We start from the raw sequence: 19,073 nt of genomic DNA on the forward strand, positions 1-19,073 counted from the left end.
TAAGCAATGTTAAAAGGATAGGTTTTTTCAAGCACTCTAAGCATCCAAAAAACTTCTGTTCTGACTTAGTGCGTAATCAGATTTTCCAAATGTTTCTATTTCCCAATTCTGAGAATTTTTGCAGGCCTGAGTCTCAGTCTGAACATTTCTGAAATGTTGACCATATCATGTAACTTACTCAGTTGAGAAAGGTACATAGTCCTGCTTTGGCATCCAGTAAATAAACTCCAGTCACAGAGCATACCCTACTCACACATAAAGAGAATCCCTTTTGTTCTCTGAACTTTTAGTCATGAAATGGTTAAAAATATTGAAGGGCCAGAACTATCAGCACTGAGAGAGAGAGAGAGAGTGAGAGAGAATGGAAGGAGGAGTGTGGTACAGCACTTTGCAAGCTCAGTAGTTCTTCAGATGTGGTCTGGCATGTAGTTCATAAAGTCAAGCAAATCTCATTTCAGTCATACAGGCACATATGCATCAGCAGACATAGATACATAGATGCAAAGCCTCTGGAGAGTGAAATAAAGCAGTGCCATGTACATCTTTAGTAAATCAGCAGTAACAAAGATTTGAAGTTATAAAAAATTCATTGCTTTGTACTGTTTCAGCACAAAAAACAAGCTGAAAGTTTCAGGTATGTGACAGCTAGGATAGGTTTTCTCTAAGAGGACACTGATGATGATATCATTTGAACTTTCTACTTCACTTTGAGTTTCTCATGATTATATATATTTTTAAATGGAATTTATAGGAACATGATAACAGAAAATACTTTCATCCAAAAAACATTGCTTCATCAGAGCAAAGTAATTTCATTGAAACAAAGGAATTTTAATTTTTTTTGGCTAGAAGTTTTTTGAGGTCTTTCTTTTTAATTCTGATTAGGAAAAAAAAAAAGAGAAAAGCAGATGGAGGGGTAGAAAACCAGAAGAAAGATGGATGTCTACATTCATGCAGGAAAAAGTTTTTTGGCAGAATTTTGGGCAACTGGATGAGATGAAGAAGTAAATTCCAGAATGTTGAAATACAAGAAGGAAATTGATTTTTTTCTTCCTAGGTCTGCTTCACTTTTTTATTATTAGAGTGCAGAATTTCTGGTTCTTCTGTGTTGTTTCTTTCAAATATTCTGTGGAATGAGGGATTTCATGCACTATGCCAGACTCAGCAATGCCCATGCAACCAGACATAGCACAAATGTTAGATTAGCCATAACAGCTAATTAGAACAACTTACAGCAGGGACAGTATTGTAGAATCATCAAATGGTTTGGGCTGGAAGGCGCCTTAAAGATTATCTATTTCCTACTCCCCTTACATGGGCAGGGACACCCCCCCACTAGACCAGCTTGCTCAAAGCCCCATCCAACTGGCCTTGATTTTTATCAGTGTGTGACAGGAAAAAAGCGTTTTTCAAGATTTGGGATGGGATAATAGGATATGAGGTAATGATTAGGGATTTTTTTTCTAAGCAACATGAAGATATCCCAACTCAACATTGAGGGATTTAGTGAAGATTATGAGGTGAACAGGTAAATCTCTGGAGATTGACAAAACCTTATGACTTACCAATATAGGCCATAGATCTCATTTCCTTTGTTTTTCATCAAACAAATAATGAAAGAGGAATTTTTTTAATGCAATGGAAAGCAAGATGCAGGTAGATCCCTCTCCAAACTGAAGCTGTTACAAAAGATTGTAAACAGAGTGAAAATGTGTGTGACTTTCTCAGTCTGCATGAAGCAGCATCTGATTTTTCACACAATGTCATGCCAACTTAGAGTAATAAGAAACTATTGTTTCTACAGAAAATGGAAAATGGCATCTAAGAATAAGATAAATGCATCTTTGGCTGGAATGTCCACATTCACACAGGCAAGTGTACAGTGTTGCACAGGCCTTCTGTAGTCTGCTTTTTCCACCTCCTTGAAGAAAAGCAGTTATGTTGTGCTACCTAAAGTAAATGTAGAAACCCAAAGCTTGTGCACTTTTAGCATAGATGGGCCCAAGAGAAGCCTATTTAATAAGTTAGATGTGATGAACCATAGCCATTTTTCCTACCTACTCCTCTTTCCATCTATGCTGGTTATCTGTCTTCTCTACATCTCGGTTTCCATGAGTATGTTGTGGATATTGTCCTAGTCTTAAGGTAAGAATATTATTCCTAGCAATGAGAAAGAACACAGAGAACATTCAGCAAAAATGATAGGTTGTGAACACAGCATACTCTTAGCCTGGGGAGGTGATTACCGCAAGGTCACTGTGGCCCAGTGGTTCTGGTTTTTTTGAACGGAATTCAAAAAAAGCTGGGCATTTTTGGAGTATAAAAATACACTGGTAAATATTATTGCATGTGTGTGTCCATATGTATTTTAAATACATACATGCATAGATACATATGCTTATATATACATAAAAGAAATATGTGAAAAGCGAGGCATGATTCAGAATTGAAACCAATCTCTATTGAGAGTAAGGAAGGCATGTCATTGTGATTGATTATTCCTCAGCTGCCCTGTTCCATTTTCTCCCCTAAGGCAGCCTGCACTGATGGTTGAAAGAGATCATTTCCCTTGTGTTCAAGTTCCTGAAGGCTGTCAGCAAAAGGTAACTTCTCAGACTTCAATGCAAGAACCTACCATGCTACAGACCTTCTGCTTTAGCTGTCATTCCTTGTGAAGGGGAAGAACATACAGACCTGCAGCTTATGATAGCCAAAACCCTAGAGACTTCTGGACCAGGCCAGATCATGGAAAGAATCATAGATGGATAGAGTGGCTTGGTTTGGAAGGGACCTTAAAGATCATCTAGTCCCACCATGGGCAGGCATGTTACCATCAAATATCACGTCTGGTTTGTCAGAGCCTGGATTCCTTCATGATGTTGCAATACACACCAGTGATGACGGTTGATGATATCACAGCCTTAGAAATCAGTTTAGGAATCTTGCTAAGCCATGCCATTCTTTGTAGCTCATGATTCACACTTCCACTGCACGCTTCACAGGGCTGAGTTTCTGTAGCACAGATGAACTTCAGGCTCTCTGTATGCCATCTTCCCGTGCAGCCTGTGACTCTGACACAGCTGAATCTCAGACACTACAAATTTCTTTCTGGCTAATTCAGTATCTTGATGTCAATGCCTGGGCAGGTGGGTAGAGATAGGCAGACAGTGCAGGGAGAGGAGAAGGCATGGCTGGACCAATGAAAGGTGCTAACAAGAACCTTGCATTCCTAGAGATGACCCATCTCCTGGACTTCAGTCTAAGCTTGTGTCCAAGCAATGTTGAGATAACATTTGAAATACGCATAGTTTTCATGCTAAAATCTTTACTTATTGTAGCTAATAAGAATTTTAAATTTAGTGTCATGTCTAATTTTTCTATTTGATGAATTACCCTCTTTATTACCAAATTGAAGTCCCCCATAAACTAGCTGCAAATTATCTATTGATACTTTCTTTTTCTTCTGTTTCTTTTCCTCCACAATACAATTCTCTGCTGTATAACAATTGTATTTGCCTGAGACTATGGGAAGAGTTAGGTAAATCAATTTTAAACAAACCATATATTGTATGCTTATATAGTTTCATTTCCAATAAATAACCTGGATTAGCTAGTCAACTTTACACGCAATCTTAATTTCAGTCTCATATGCATAACGGAAGCAAGGAAAATGGGACAGACTTGAGAAGGGAAGAAAGATTATATGGCTACAAGCACAGTGCGATGTAAATTCATTTACAAGGGCATCTGCATCTGTATGTCCAGTCAAGTGGCACAGTGAATTGCGAGGGGATTATTGATTTCAAAATGACTTAACTGCAGTCATGCAGTACTGAGAATACCTTATTGCTTCCCTTAGCTTCATGTACCAATTTGATCATATTTTGTGTATGTCTCAGCAGTCACACATGTAAGTCTGAAAATAAAACAGCAACAAACTCACAAAAATAAAAAAATTAAAAAAAAAAATAGCAAAAACAGGGTCTCACCACATAAGAGATCAGGTTTGCTCTTTATTTTCAAACACCCCAAATCCTATACTTATCTATTTGAATACCCGTCTTGAAACAATTAAAATGCAACTTACAGCAATGCTGAGCAGAAGCCCTCTGAAAATCAGGTCCCATCAAACTGGAGTCATCCAAAGAAATTTATGTCACTTTTAAGGTTTGAATTTATAACTTCCAAAGTCAACATGGATAAAACTTTCTGAATATGTGCACAACATGGAGCTAAGAGAACTTTGATACGGCACATTGCAAGCTTTTAAAACTTCCACGTGCATGCAGGCCTGATAACTTTTAAAAACTGTTTTTCAAGGAAAGGAGCAAGAAATAAGAATCATCTCCCCTAACATATGGATTAAAACTTTTACACTGTCAGTAATTAAAATACCATGACAAATTAAGAGCTGATAAAAGGCCACAGCTAAAGATTTATGTTCTTTTATTTTAAAGCTTCTTTAAGCTTTACCAAATGTACTGTGCTCCATGTACTTCATCTCTAACATCTGAATCCAGTTAGCAGTGATTTTCAACTAACAGGGTGTTCCTTTGCATCAAAATGTGTAGCAGGATCTCTGTGTTACGCATGTCATCTTATGACAGTCAGTTAGCTCTCTTGCTGAAGTGCATTAGGAAACTGTTTTAAAGAGCTTGCACCTTTTGTCAGAGTGGTTAAAAAAAAAAAAACAACATTGTTTAACAGCCCTGTATGTCTTACCGTTATACTCTCCACCTTTTGCAAAGGTCAGGGAAGTGTCATTTTGTGACTGTACTAATTTATTCAGAAGCACAGCTTAACTCTTCCTGTGACTTGTTAAAATCATGACAACACCATATCGGGTGGGGGGGAGGCAGGATTCAAAGTGTAGACAACACAAGTTTAGTGAGTAGCTTTTTACTTGTGTCTTACATCAATCACTCCTGACATTTCCAAGGAGAAATCCTATCTGGACCCTAAAAATCTATTTCCTTTTCTCATGACAGCTGTGATTAAGGCAGGGCAGCTTGTACCATGCAGCTCTTTAATGATGAAGGCAGTCCTTCATGTCAACTTTCTTCTTAAAGTTGCACTTACCAAAAATATTCCAGGGCAAAGTATTTCCCCTTCTATTTGTTCTGTGCACACTTCCAATAAAAAATGAGGTTTGTTTGGGTGGTTTACAAAACTATCCCTAGAGGTCCACTGCAGCCAGTAAGAAAACAAGCTTCAGGTTTTCAAAATGTAAAGCTGGTTGCTTCTCAGCACAGCACCTGGTGTTTCTAAGGAACAGAAGAGGAATCATAGTGCCAACTTGTCATTTGGAGTCACCCTCGCATTGCTTTGTATAAAGTGAATGGGACGTTAGAGTGGTTCAGTGCCTTGTGTTATATTAATGTTCTGCTCAGGGCAGTGTAGACTCAGATCTCATTAAATATGGTTGTTTGAAATGACTTAGACACTGAATGGCATTGGGTCTGTATTATCAGCACTTACAGTAGGTCCAGAGGCTCATTGTCTGAGTTGTATCAATGCACAGTTTCACTACCTTTCTTCGCTTATCTGAGAAATACCCACACTAGTTAAAATTAGAAATGCTCTGACAGTGAATTACCTGCTGCTCACTCCTACCCATAGATGATGGCAAAAATAAAAAAGGTCTGCTTTTTATTGAGTTAATAATTACCAAACTTTTGGGGAAAGAAAATGATCTGTCTTTATATTTCTGATATGCTGCAACACAGTCCTCCTTGTCACACGATTAAGCATTCAATAACTAGAGTTCAGGAGGCAAGAACAAGTATTGTGCTACACTAGAAGTCAGAAAAACTCCCTCCTTTTTCTCTCCACTCTCACTAGGTTACTAAAGTTTATATCAGAGCCATCCACTGGTTACTGAACATTTTCCAGCACTTCTGCTTCGGAAGTTTTTTGTACTCTTTATGAAGGGCAGTGTAATTCTGTTGGGCCTCAGATGGGTTTTCAATGTCAACCTGAGGTCAAGTGTGTGAATCTCAAGACAAGATCAGGACACATCTGGAGGACTGTGCATTACTGTCCTACCCTATTAAAAAGCAGCAGCAACAACAACTGCTTAGGAGTTCCTGGGGCTGAGCCTGACAGCGAAAACAGATGGATCACACTTCGGATTTAATTTTCAGATGTGATTCCCCCATGCAGATGAACGGTTGGCAGAATTTATGATCTTTAAACAGGTTAATTTTGAAAAGTCAAATTCTGTTCTATGATGTACGAGACATCATAAGAAGCTGTGATAGCCTCTTGTGTGTGACATGTTATACAATGGAACTGTGTGGTGCAGTATCTCCACTGGAAAAAACTCATGGAGCCTCATTGTCTGTGTCAGTTTGGGTAGCTGCTGACCTGGCTGCTCACCTTTCACCCATGGTTTGCCTTCTTCTACCCACTACAGCAAGCAGTAAACCAAAACTCATCAACATTATAGCACCTTCATAGGTAACTGCTAACTCTGACCCATTTTAGGCAAAGACAATTGAAAATAGGAAGTAGGAAAATAACTACACAGAGATGATCAGGTTCTAAGTGTGTAGTTTACATACTTGCCTCCTTAGATGTGGCTCAGAAAAGTTATGTGTTGCTCATGGAAGAAAGCCAGTGCCTTTTAAACATTATTCATGACAAAATTCAGCCTGCCAGTCAACCACATGCCGCAGATGAATATAAGCCTAGGGCTTGCAAAGGTTTTTGTTGGGGTTTTTTGTTTAGATTGGTGGGGTTTTTTCTTTTTCTTTTTTTGTGCTAGAACTTTATGCATGCTCTCAATATAAATATGTAATAGAGAGGCTGCTTGCTTAAATACCCTCACGCCCCACACTCACACACAAACTGCTCCATGCATCATTATCATGCCATAGGGGTACACAGAAAAAGAGAATGAATCTCTATCTATTTGCCTGAAGAAAATGGGTTTATTTCATAAAAGCCATCAGTATATCCTGATGACTTTTCTGCACTGTATTTCAAATTAGGTACCAGAATGTTTTCTGAAGTTTCTTATGGTTCTTGATAAGAATCTTTTAAAATCATGCTTTATTCACTTAAACAGCCTTTCCTGAAAGCTGTGCAAATAGCAAGTATCAGACCAAATTCCAGGTTGAATGGTACACCTTTGGATTTTACAGTGATCCATAAGCTCCCTTTTTTTTGTGTAATCCTGACAAGGTCCCAGAAGCTAATGTGTGTGCTTTCCACTTTGGCAATATAGATTCATCTGTCATGCACACCTGTGCAATGACTGTTGGAGAGATGAAAGCACAGATGAGATGTAAGCAGAGTCTGGATCTACAAAGTCTTTCCTCTTCTGCTTCAGCTTTGCAATAATTCAGCTCTCCATGACTCCATCCTGTTTTTACAGTGGCCCATGTGGAAACAGTAACTATTGAAACACTCAGGTCCAATTCTGCAGTTGTCTACCTTTCAAGTAAGTCAAGGGAAGCCAAAATGCAAAAATAAACAAAAAGTATCCAAGAAACAAGTTTTTGCATCATACTAAAGAAAAGGATTATAATTTTGTTAACAACAAGGTCTATCAGTTGTCACTTAAAAAAAATAACATTTGTCAAAGAATTACCATCTGGGATAGAGAGTTTTTAACAGTAATCAGTGTGTGAGGAGTCTGTAAGATCTTAACTCCCTTAAGTTTATCTAAGCACTATCACACTTTTCTTGGATTTAAAGCTAAACAAGTCTATTCTAAGTAAGTATTACCCATTATTCTTCATTTCCTGTTGTACCTGGTATTTCTTCAATTAGCCACATATGTCAAAGCCTGACTTAATGATAGCTAATCTTCAAGCACTATCTGTTAATTTTCTTTGTCTGTTTCTGGATCAAGACAGAGAGCAGGGAACTACCCATTAGCTAATATATCCTTCAAGCTCAAAAGCAGAAGAACAAAATAGAATGGAGAAGTAGACTCAAATGATGTTTCCTCACTTCTGCAGGAAATAGAAATCTCTTCTAATAACTTAGTGTCATGTAGTCATCTGCTCCAGCCTGCATGAATTAGAAAGAAACAAGCATAATTATAAAGCAGGAAAACAATAGTTGTTTATTCCACTAAAGTCAGAAAGTTGAAACTTTCAGAGTACTTTTTCTTTTTTCATTTTCCCATAGCTTTTCTATAGGACAAAGAGAATTCACATTTTGGAGAAAAAAAATTGAGGGTAAGAACATGGGACTTTTTGTTATGAAAAGGAAAGGACCTCGTCCATATTTTTCAAGACTCCTGGCATGAAGTTCACATGAACAAATATAAACAAGAGAACCAAGGTAGTCACATAACTCCTCAAACTACCACAGGGATTTTTCCCCAACTAAGTATTACAAGAAACGAGTAAAATTTAACAGAGCACAATCATTCCCACACATCTCTTGCCAGCCATTGATATCAACCCTGAACAGCTAAAGTCAAAGGCCCAAAGGCTTACATAACCAAATTAATCCATCTCTTGTCATCATAGGAATCTGTTCTCTGATATCTGAAAGTACAGTGAAATACAAACATATATTGTGGATTAAACATATATATTTCACATAAACTGCAATATTTATGAAAACACTTATTTGTCTGAATACTTGCAGTAGTTGTTGCAGTTTGGAGAAAAAGGAAATTAAGGGTCCACAATATAGTCATTAAAATTTAAAATGTTAAAAACATCCTCTAATTTTTTCTTTCCTTCTGATAACATTTATTCTTATCAACAATATCTCACCAAGAATGCACTTGGCATATGGCAACAAGACAGGATAAACATGCTCTGCCCCTACCACCAATACAGTTTTACATTCATAAGTGTCCTAGCTCCCACCAGAACAAAATTAATATTTTTACAGTGGCCAGGCTGAGCCCATCGGGTCTCTTGAGCTTGGGATTTCTGGTCTGCCATGTGCCGCGCTGAGTGGGCATGGCCAAGACCCAAATGTTGTTCGATACCATCTTAGGTCATTGCCAGGGATTGGGAGAAAGGGATTCTTTTTTTCTGGCTTCTGTGAAGAAAGGCGTTCCTATTCCTGAGGGGAAAATGTGGCTGCAGTCAGGTTAGGCTTTGAAATGAACATTTTTGTACACTTTCGTTATTAATATAGTTGCTATTAGTGTTTGTTTTCTTATCTCATTGCTGTTTCCAGTAAACTGTTCTTAATTCAACCTGCAATTTTAATCTTTTTGTGCCTTCAGTTCTCAAGTCCATCCCCAGAGTGGGAAGGGGAAGGTGGGGGGTGGTCAGGGGAAGCGAGTGGTGTCTGGTTTAAGAGAGTCTTGGGGGTGAAGGGAGGGGGGGCACTAAATTTGAGGAATGCCATTCCTAAAACCACAACAATAATCCACACATAGACAAGATTTTCTGAAAATAACTAGCAGTTCCAGGTACCCAGCCTGTGACACTTAAAAATAATATGATTTTCAAAGTGCAGATGCTTAAAGTCTTAAGTTGCCTCCTTCCTTGAACCCTGGCCACCTCAGAACTGAACTGCTCCTAACTTATTATCTACATTTAAAATGGTGTTCAAAATCAGTTTCATCCAAATGAATAAAGAAAGCACACTATTTGCAAGGCAATTTGTATATCATGGCTAGAACATTTAACGGTTAGTTTTAAAATGACAGGCACGAGATATTTCTGACCTACAAGAAATGGTCTTAGAACCCCCAATACCAGAAATATGACGGAGAGTTAGAAATCCACACAACTGCATTTAATATAGGTTTACAAATATTGCTGAAAAAATATACCCGCACAGTATTTCCAATATGTTTAATTCTCTTGAAGGGCTGAAGCCAGTAAGTATCTTCAGCTAAATTTCTCAGCCAGTAAATGATAACTCAAAGTGAGAATTAATAAATACACTTCAAATCAGTCTTTTTTTCTATGAGCCCACTCAACAATATTTCTTCCAACTAATTCCCATAAATAACATCATGACTTGCACTAATTAGTTAAATTTTCTCTTCCCCCCGCCGCCAATCCTGCTTTGTGTTGAAGTAGTTGCTATATTGTAAAGTAATTGCTTCAGGGGTTAATCCCTGGCTTCCTTTCTGTCTCAGAGGCAAGAATATACAAATATGTCCACTCTTTAGAATGTTATCACAGTGCCCTCTCTTGTCAAAAGTAAATCAAGAGGGACTAACAAGAGATAAAGGGTGTGGGATTTGGTTTTTTGGTGAGGGACGAGAGGGGAGGGAGATGTTTTGTTTCAGTTGGCTGTTTTCTGAGTGTTTTTTACACACCAGATTCAAATGTAACTTTCTCTCTGAAGACTCACTAAGCAGAGACACTTTAATGAATTGCTCAAATGTGTTGCTAAGCTGCATACGAAGAACAGACATTCAGGAAACTGACACCAGTATCACATATGTTTCATAGCATCACATTTTATCCTTAACCCTGAAATTCAATTATTTACTTTAAACTGGAACAATAATTGCAAGATTAATCCAAGCCTATGATACAAATTAACTTAATTTGTCTACAGTTGTTTAGGAAATTATAAACTTTTGAGTGTATAAACAGTTGCAAATGCCGGGAATAATTCAAAGGCTTGTGAAGGGGAAATTTCCATTACAGTTATGTCAGACAAATTTAACAGGAAATAAATATAACTAAAAACGCCCATTTTCTTTTAGCACATAAAACCAGCAGAGTTTTCAACAAAAAAAGAAAACTGTTTTTTATTTATGAATTCTGCAAGTTAAACTTGCCACAATGGTGATGTGTAAAATGAGAAGGAAGATAGATAACATGGAGTGACACACCTGAAGGAAACAGCTCCCTTTATGGAGAAATGAGGATTTAAGGTATAGTCTTTTCCCCAGGTTTCTGTTGGAATACAGAGAGGTGGACATGATTGAAATTTGCATTTAAATGGAAATGGTTAAAGGTAAAGGCACAATGTTTAGAAAAATGAGAGTATCCATTTTTCTAAGAGGGAGGCATACTGTTATTGTATACCATTAAGGTGTCACAGAGCCTAAAAATGTTTAGAAATATTAGACACTGCTGCAGAACAAAGAACAGCAAAATGCCATTTGGAAATGACTATACACTGTGAATGAATCTGACCGAATACTACATCATATACAATTGTCTTTAATGTTTTCTGCTGCCATTACCTAATGTGAGTCCTGTTCACTAAACAGTAGAAGATGTATTAGATAGCTTTCTGATACTTTTCAACTGCAATATAATCCAGAATCCATTCATCATTCTATCCTGGTGATTTCTGCAGGTCTTTCTCCATAGGATACCACCAGACCCTAAAATGTTTGCCTGGCACACTTTCTGAGAACACACTGTGAATTTTAACTGTGTCACATGAAAACCCTGATGTGTTTCTGTAATACCAAAGATGAGACACACATTTTGCTGAAGATAATGAAATATAGAATGCAACAAGTCATGGAACTGTTGAGTGGAAATTGCCTTAGTGAATATTTGTGTGTGAATTTGAGACAGACACAAGAAAATATTTTCAAGAGGAAAAGTAGAAGACAGAAAATTCTTCTCAGTCTTCCTTTCCCAAATGAGAAGGCAGAAAATAATGGTGCATATGTGTGGACTCTTATTGATACACACAGGCACAAATATACAAGTATTCTTGAGAGGATAAATGTGTGTGAATGCATGTAGACAATAAGAGACTCACTAAATCATTCTATTTTAAAAGGTTTGGATCTTTTCACATGTAACTTTTTTAAGCAAGTGAAAATGATGAGATTTGAGAAAATTTTGGTGTTTGACATTTTTTCACGATTATAATTTTTCTCCAGCCTTTTTCTCTCACCTCCTCTCACCTTCTCTAGCCTCTTTCTCTCACTAGTTTTCAGTGATGTTAACCCTCTACTTTAAAATAGCGTTGTTGCAGCTAAAATCAGAAGGTACTGAAATCTCAGTCAGCAGGATCATTTTCAGAGCATTTCTTATCTGGGAGAAAACAGAAAAGACCAGAGTTGTCTGCAGTAAAGCTCCAAGTAGAAACTAGTTTTAGCAATTGCAGCCCAGCTCAGATCCACATTTACCCCAAATCTACTATCGGATTTTTAGAGTCTTTCTTAGCCTTTCTGAAACCATAAAGGTGAGCTCCAACTCACCTATCTTCTTTCTGTACTGACATGAAGAGCTTTCCTGTTTTCCTGACTTACGTCATCCTGATGTAAGGATACATACAGCTCGACAGAGGAGGTAGAAGCCTTCTCTGGTCTTTTCCCACAGATCCAGGTGTCCAAGAGCTAAAAGGTATTTATCTCAAGACTTTGTCATCCAGTTCTCAGAAAACTGGATACAAATATACACCATGGACACCAAACAAAGTTAGACCAGCACCTTTGTGATTAAGTTTTGGTCCTTGCACAACTGGTTTAGTTAAGGCTGACCCCTAGAATGAATCTAAACTAAACCAGTTGTGCAAGGACCAAAACTGTTAATCACAAAGGTGCTGGTCTGACTTTGTTTGGTGTCCATGAGTCATTCTAGGGGTCTATGGACCTGCAGACTCCTAAACTAGGTCATTATTGCTAAGGAAAAAAAAAGGTAGAATAAAGGACATCTTCAAATGAGCTCAAACAGATAGGCCCCCCAAAAGAGTCCACATTTTTATTTAAATGTCATGTATACCCTGCATGAAAAGCCACATAGTTCAAATATATACATCTCCACTATTAAAGATTCTTTTTTTCTTACACCTGTGAATGTTTCCACTTCCCAAGACTTCAACTGTCTGCACTGTCAGGGACCAAAAATAAAATTGTAATTGAAATACAGATAAGATAGAAACCTTTAATTTACCTTCTCCCTGAGCAACAGGACCTTTCCAGCTGCATCTGATATACTTTTCTTTTTAATGCCTGGGCTGGTGCAAAATTATCTTTAGATAAAATATTTTAGGGATTTAGGGATTTTGTGTGCCTCAGGACAAAGGACAGTGTTTGTGAGAAGATCACTGCCCTCTTTTTAAGGCAAAATTCCACCCTTATTGAAATTTCAGTGTAACAGAAAAGTATGCCACTTCATTACCATACTATCTGTCGTAGACTGTAGTCACTTTTACTACAGGAGTGCTTGAACATCAACAGCTGAGTGTCAAAAAGGACTGGTAGTAGAAAATGACATGTGTATTTTCCCAATAAATCCATTGGGCATTTTTTTTTAACTTTTTGATTTTCTCATATAAGTGGATGTTTCTAGCACACTACAGAACTATATGCAAAACTTATTCCAGGAAAATAGGATTATGCTATAACTTGTCTGTCTGATAACATTGGGTCCTTCAGTACACGTTTGTGAATCGATAAAGAGCAAAACCAGAAAGTGATGGGGAGAGAGAACAATGGTATGACCCCCATTCAGGACTGAAAATAAAACATTTCTACTAAAGCATTGAGTAGGTTTGACATAAACTCCTGGAAGCATATATTTTTAATGAAAATATATGTCTGCAAAGCTTTTCAGCTAAACAAAAATACAGACCACAGTAAAATACTGTAAATATGATAAAACCAACCTTGAGGGAATTTATGCTGATTTATGGCACCTGATGATGCCAATAATTGAAATCTGCATAATTTAATCTATTTCCCAGGTAACATTTTCAGGAATTACTCTTAAGAAGTAGTTCTGTGCTCTTACTTTATTACTTGTTTTATAAAATACACCTCTGCTGCAGGTAGGCCAGATCTTTCCTACATGTTCTACTTTCTGGTTAATAACATCAGGGACAATTCAAAGTACGTTGCTATGACAAACACCAGTTCGCAGTCTTGAAGGGCAGAGGCCGAGTGATTTAGTAACTGTCTCAGTTCACTTCCCACATGTGTGCAATGCTGTATCTGATCAAAACCCCCCTGCAAAGTAGTGGGAAGAACAATACTGAAACATCTAAGCTGAACTTACTCGATCTTTTCAGGTCTCAAAGCCTATATCTGATTTATTGCATCTTCCCATTAGATATCAGAGGAGCATCCCTTCTTCCCACCCCCACCCCAATTCCTCTTTATTTCAGATAATAGAAATAAGAATGTTTTCATTATAAAATCTTTCAGGAAAGGACAATTATTGGTTCCTTTAACTGTGTAGCACCTATCATTGTAAAGGTTCCTTCTCTGGTCAGGCAATGCACCAAATCCATGAAAATCAAGACATGTAACAAGTGCATGACTTCACTACTCAGGAAAGAAAGACAGGAAATTTCACCCAGCATCTCAGCTGGATGGCTGATGCTCCAGACTGCCTAACACCACAACTGCAATCCATAGAAGAAACGAGAACACTCAGAATAGTATAATTTCCCTGTTTATAGCTACACTCTTATTCCTGAAAATGCGGTCTCATACTTTCACTTCCTCATGATGTTTGGCACTGAGTACTGCAATGTTAGTACCTGGATAACAAACATCCCAGCTGTTTTAACTGCCTAAAGTCCTTCCACAGAAAATCAGATTTCCTCCATTATTCACTATAGCAACTGTGACAAGGCACTCAAAAGTAAGCAAAAGGTTTTTGTCGTAGTCTTCAGCAGATATCCCAGACACTATTTCAGACAGACTGAATAAGCACTTCTGCTCACCCTTCATTCATCCATTCCTCTTTTGGCCATAAAACTGAGGATTAGGATGGAAAGATATGACTGGAGAAGTCATGCCAAAGCTGTGAAGGAAGGAAATTTCCCTTTTCTTCTGAGAAAACCACACAATAAATTATTGCCTTCTTCAAACACATGTAAACTACACAGTTGCATGCCTTACTATTTAACCTGGATGTGTTGATTTTACAAATATTTATGCATCAACCCCCCCCCCCCCTTATTTTTCTTTAAATATCAAATGTTAATCATGAATGATATTCTGCACTGGATCTATACTGCTTTGAAATTGGGGTGTTTTGACTCCAGGCCTCCACACTTTAAAGTATCATTTTACTTTTTCCCTGAACCAGTCTTTGTTTCCTATTTATGTGCTAATGTGTTCCCTGAACAGTCAAAAATGAGTCCTTGCTGATTATTTGCACTCACTGAAAACTTAGCCTGTTAATAGCTGTAAAAAGAAGGAAAAGATAAAAAGGGAGAGAAAGAGCAAGCAACAATAATAGATAAATAGATAAAGTTGGGGGAAAAGTTTATGCAGAGAAAAGAAAGAAAAAAAGAAAAAACCCAAATGACAGATTATTCTTCCTCCTGCTGTTTCAGTGATAGCTATTAATGTGTTTTAAAGTCTTCCAGATTGGCCTTAAGAAATCAGTTATCCTGGTCCTTGTTTCAGTAGAAAGACTCATGGGAGCTATTAGCAGTAATCTAAGTTAATAAACTGTAAACTAACTTTTTTTTTTCAACAGGAGGAAAAAAACCCTACAACCTTTGACAAAATAATTGCACCAGTTATAAAGCAGCCAAATGCTGGTTAACAGTCACATCAAGCCACTGGGGTGGAAAGAAGATATCCATAACCAGGCTTCTCCCAATGAAACTGTTTGTTTTCTCTTATTTAAAGTGTTCTTTAAAAAAAAAAAATAAAATACTTTCTTTGCAAGCCGTAAAATGTTTGAATAATGTCTGATGGTGCTTATCCACTGGCTAAAGTCTCCAGTTAAAATAAAGAGAGGATTTAGGGCTTGATTCACAAAACACTTATCTGCAACTTATAGAACCCTTTCAGTTAGAGAAACAGGGCATTAGCATGCAAAAAGTAACAAGCACTCTGAATCACACTATTTCCTATCCACAGAATAAAACTCATCATGTGCAACTCTTTTGATATCAGCTACGGTCTCTTGCCTACATATGAGAGGGAAACAATATATCTCCAAACGACACAGCTCCCCATTGTCAAATATAACATTTTCTTTCCTTCCAGACAGCAGAAATATTGACACAAACATCAGAGATTGCAATGGTAACAACTAGATTTGAAGGTACTGCTGGGTCTTCTGATGATCCAAAGAACAAGAAATGGGAAAATTGCACCTTGCAAGCGAACTTGGCCTCTGTGTCTGAGAGGATCATGGAATTAAATTTGTCTTACCTAGATAATTCCAGCAAGATTAATTTTGGGAATTTTTTTGGTCATATAAAAGAAAATATTTGAGAGTAAAATCAAATTTTGGCAAAACTTTTGGCTTCAGTAAACCATTTTTTGGTTTTCTGAGTGGTATACCTGGGTACTCCTAATCTTTTGAACTTCAAAAGAGAGCTGAGATAGAGGTGTCTTCAGAAAAGGCTCAGCTCCTCTCCCTCCATGCCAGCTTTAAAAGAGGAAACACTCTCATTTTGTGGTTTTGGGAAACTCTGGATGGAGTTTGCTCATTTGGATATCTTGCATAGAGACAGGAGGAGAGAAATCATATAGACATGAATGGAGTTCAATCTTCCAGCACACGTAACACCACTTAATGCTGGTCCAGCAGCACATAAAAACCAAAAAGCTTTCAAATATCTCATCTGGAAATTCCCCTGGCACTAATGCTAGGAGGGAATGAAAGTGAAAAGGTGTTACAAGGAAAAAGTGTCTTTTCATCACCAGGGATATATTATTCCTGGCATGACCTAAAAGATTAATTTAGCCTAAAGCAGTTCAAGGAATCCTAAAGACCAAAACCTTTTTTGCTTTCCCAGTTACTTACCTTTTTTTGTACATCCATATGTAGGCTGTACAGCCAGACTGATCTTGCCTTGCATGCTGCATATTTAACCTCTGTTTGCTGGACAGTGGCTGGTCAGTGTTCGGCCAGTGCTCAACCAAGGGGTTTAAGCAGTTTTCTCAGAAAGAGATGAAGATGGGAAATATTTTTAGCTGGGCTGCACCCATTCTGGTATTCCTGCAATATACAAGAGCAATGAGGTTACAAACTGTTGTGCATTGTTCAATTGATTTACTCTGTATTTCTGGGATCTACTTACAACCTGGATTTCAGAGCACTGCTGCCCTAAAAGAGTTATAAAAGTAACACATAAAAATAAGTGCAGGCCCTGTGGTTCATTAAAAACTATGGAAGACTAATGTACTTCTTTTCCCTAAAAAACCCATGCTTGACCACAGTACACGGAAATAAATGTATTAGAAGGATGGAGGAAATGTTATTCCTTCTTTGTTCAAACACTATCTGTACTGAGCCATGTTTAACAAATTCTTTTGCAGCCTTGGTGAAACACTGCTTAAGGGCATGATATGGCAAAGGAAAATGGTCCTTATTCACTTAATTTTGGCCTTTGACCAACTATTTTTTTATTAGACAGCTACAATAACAAATGCTTTGCACCAAGGTTCTGAGCATAGAAAGTATGTATTTATGGCCTAAATCAGGTAACAGGGCTATAGACACTTAATAGTCAAACACTTCTGCTTACCGGCCCACTGAGACAATCCAAGCAGAACACCCTTGTCAGGGAAATTTAATATCCAGAGCAAATAAAATAAACTGGCCTACTCATACCAGGGGTAAAATTTTAAATCCACCCCTAGTCGTCGGTAAGACTCTTAATGACTGTGATGGAGTCATTATTTCACTCCAGACACACATGATATGAAGGACCTGTGGTGACTTCCATGAGTTTAGAGGAAACCGGATGCATCTGCTAAACCAGGGCCCTCCAATTCCCCGAAGGTGCCTTGCATTCAGCTTGGCTCAATAGAAAACACATCAAAAGCAATGGGGTCTTTCAATTGGCTGCTTCTGTCATTGGATTAGGACTACAATGAGAAGGCAGATTGTCATTCTTCCTTACTAAAGTATTGAAAACCTGTCCTTTAATAAGACTAGTTTAATACACTCTGACTACTGGTAAAACTCTGGTTATACATATTTCCATCTGGCACATACCTTGTGGAAGCACAGCTCAGATTATGTATCACTCTTCCTGGGGGCTTAATGCTTTGCACTTCTTGTTGACTCGGGCCATTAATGTTAAATTATCTACAAGGGCCCGTTTGTTTTTAAAACTCCCCAGTCTGCAAGCGAGCATGAGGATTTTAAAGTCCGGTTTGAGAAGTCCGAAGTTTTCTATGGGGATTATTGAATTTTTACATCACAGCCAATCCGAGGGGTTCTAAAGGCTTCAAACAACTGACACCATATGTCTGGGTACAATGGAATCTACAGAATTATCAGCAACAGCAAAAATGTCTCATTACACACCGAGAGCGACAAACACATAACAAGTATATTGAGTAGCACGTATAGTTGCAGAGAAATTAATCGACTCAGATGCATACAAAGGGATTTCTAAAGTGCTAAAAGCATATTTCAGTGAAGAAATGCACTATGCCAGGCTGTGATTTGCAATATAATAAATAATCCTCCTAAAATTCACTTAACTTTCACTCTGCCTAACGTGAGGCTTCACAGATTGTAGAGAATATGCTTTGTGTGACACAATGTGAGAAAAAAAATAAAATAGTTTTTCAGGTCAGTAAAATATCTTCCCAGAATCCTGGTAAATACTGCAGAATGTATTGTATTTGTATTTATTCTGTTTACGTATTTGTTTGTTTGTCACATGCCAGCAGAATTCTACCAAACATTCACCTCAGATACTTAGCAATGTCTACAAAATTATAGCTGTGTTTTCGGGTGGGGAATGCAAAGTGACGATTCACATTTAGAAATCTGGTTTCATGAGAAAAAAAAAAGAAAACAGGATAGGAAAGCACTGGCATTATTTATTCACTTATTATCATACAATCTGGACTAAGTCATAGGAAGAGAAATTTTTATGAGCAACTTAAAAATAGTGAGATATGAATGAAAATAATAATAAATGGTAATTAGCAGTGTTTTTCACTGTAATATCACCTTTTATCCACAATTATGCAGCATCTTAAAGAAACAGGTTATGAATTCTGAACCCTTGAATATTTTATTCACACAAGTGAATGAACAGTTCATCCATAAAAAATGTGGGCGTTCTTTGAGTAAGTGCTCCCTAACATGAAATATAGGGTTCTCATTTGGCATAAGAGATGAGCCCTCCAGTATTTCTGTGTGGGGTACATACTGCTAAACCTTACAGAGAAGATGAGCAATAAAAAGGATAAACACCTTGCAGATCTGGTTACATATTTTTTT

General features: G+C 37.6%; 1 long non-coding RNA gene across 1 annotated transcript in view; it reads right to left on the minus strand.

Annotated features, from left to right (window-relative positions):
* Positions 1–19,073, minus strand: part of LOC116446084 — a 47,811-nt gene that overhangs the window by 6,706 nt on the left and 22,032 nt on the right. Inside the window, exon 2 of the long non-coding RNA XR_004241038.1 lies at positions 16,632–16,826. This is a non-coding gene — a long non-coding RNA (uncharacterized LOC116446084). The remainder of the gene's footprint in view (positions 1–16,631; positions 16,827–19,073) is intronic.

Source organism: Corvus moneduloides, chromosome 6 (genome assembly GCF_009650955.1).
Source record: "Corvus moneduloides isolate bCorMon1 chromosome 6, bCorMon1.pri, whole genome shotgun sequence".
NCBI classification, from domain to species: Eukaryota; Metazoa; Chordata; class Aves; order Passeriformes; family Corvidae; genus Corvus; species Corvus moneduloides.